The sequence below is a fragment of the Octodon degus genome, unplaced genomic scaffold, assembly GCF_000260255.1.
Source record: "Octodon degus isolate 3935 unplaced genomic scaffold, OctDeg1.0 scaffold00174, whole genome shotgun sequence".
In the NCBI taxonomy this organism is placed as follows: Eukaryota; Metazoa; Chordata; class Mammalia; order Rodentia; family Octodontidae; genus Octodon; species Octodon degus.
In genome coordinates, this window is record NW_004524750.1 from 1,394,238 (window position 1) to 1,395,613 (window position 1,376).

Genomic DNA, 1,376 nt, shown 5'->3' on the forward strand with positions numbered 1-1,376 from the left:
AGGCTTCTGACAAGCTCAGTGGTCTGTCACCCTTCATCAGGGCCAGTAACCCTGGTAGAGGGCAAGTGGCACAACTGGAGATAACCCTGCCTTCCGTGAGGCTCTGCAAGTCCCATTTGTAGGAAGGATGAGCCCTGCTCTTGTTTCTTTGGGGAGGCGTATATCCGCAGAGGTGAGAGGCCAAGCTCTGTCTCTCACAGGATGGTTTTTACATTGAGCTTCACTTTTTTTTCCTGTCAGGATCATGCACAGTAGCGGCCCAGTGAGACTTGTTCATGCCAAATGTTTTGTCACAGCCAGAGTGTTCACAACACAAATGGGCACTGTTCCTCCTGGAAAGAGAGAGGGAGGCCCAAGACTGAGCACAGCCTCGTAGGGTTGACTTCCGCCTTCTCTTGGACGCTGACGCGTAGTCCTTTCTGGGGGAGTGAGTTTTCTTGTGCTGCTTAAGGTAATCTTTGTGCTTCAATGTTTTCTGGCATATTCATGCATTATTTCTTCTTCATGGGTTTCTCTCGTGCGTTTCAGAAGTTCCGTCCATGTTTTGGCCACAAAAGAGCATCCCTTTGAACATCTACAGCCCTTGTGGACCTTCTGTGTCACTTTAGGCTGCTAGGTGAGGCAAAATGCTTCCCATACCCCTCCGGGTACACCTGAAAGGTGGCTCCTGGTGGTGCTGGCGTTGTGGATTTTCAGCTGCTGGTGTTTCTTAAAGGTCTTCTTGCAAACTTAAAAATTGCATACATCTTATTTTTTCTGATTTTCATGTTTGCATTCAAAATGTTTCTTTAGGTTTTATTTAGTATTTAACTTTTGCTGTACAGATAAATTGCTTCTGTCCAGTATGAATCAGGATGTGCTGGCTCAGATGGTAGCCCCTGTTGAAGGCCTTGTCACAGCTCTCGTGGTTACAAGCACAGGCCCTCCTCTGTGTTCTTGTACAGGTGTGCCTCAAGCTTCCAGGCCTTGTGACTGGTGCCACAGTCACAGAAGGACCAGATGAAACCCCAAGGGAGACGGTCAGGCACAACACCATCTCTGCGACCAGTGCTGGTGGGTCCAGGTTCCCATGGGCCAAGGCAGAGCCACAGGCCTCGTGTGCATGAGTGGCTTCTCCAACCCATGCTACATGCCTATGTAACTTTAATATAACAGAGTATGAAAGCTCTACTGATATAGTACCAATTTTCACATTGCAAATAAACTTTAAGAAATTCCATTTTCTGAGTTGGATATAGTATAAAAATGTAATATCATATATTGTTGGGGGCCGCGCCCAAGCCATGTTATTAAGATGGCGCCCATTTCCTGCTTCCTGACTGCTATGCTTTGTAAACAGCCTTCCTTGTTATCAACCTTGCCCAGCTACTGGTGAC

The 1,376-nt window shown here is 47.2% G+C and overlaps 1 pseudogene; it reads right to left on the minus strand.

Annotated features, from left to right (window-relative positions):
- Positions 1-220: 220 nt before the first annotated feature.
- On the minus strand, positions 221-1,124 carry LOC101564002 (annotated as a pseudogene).
- Between the last annotated feature and the right edge of the window lie 252 nt (positions 1,125-1,376).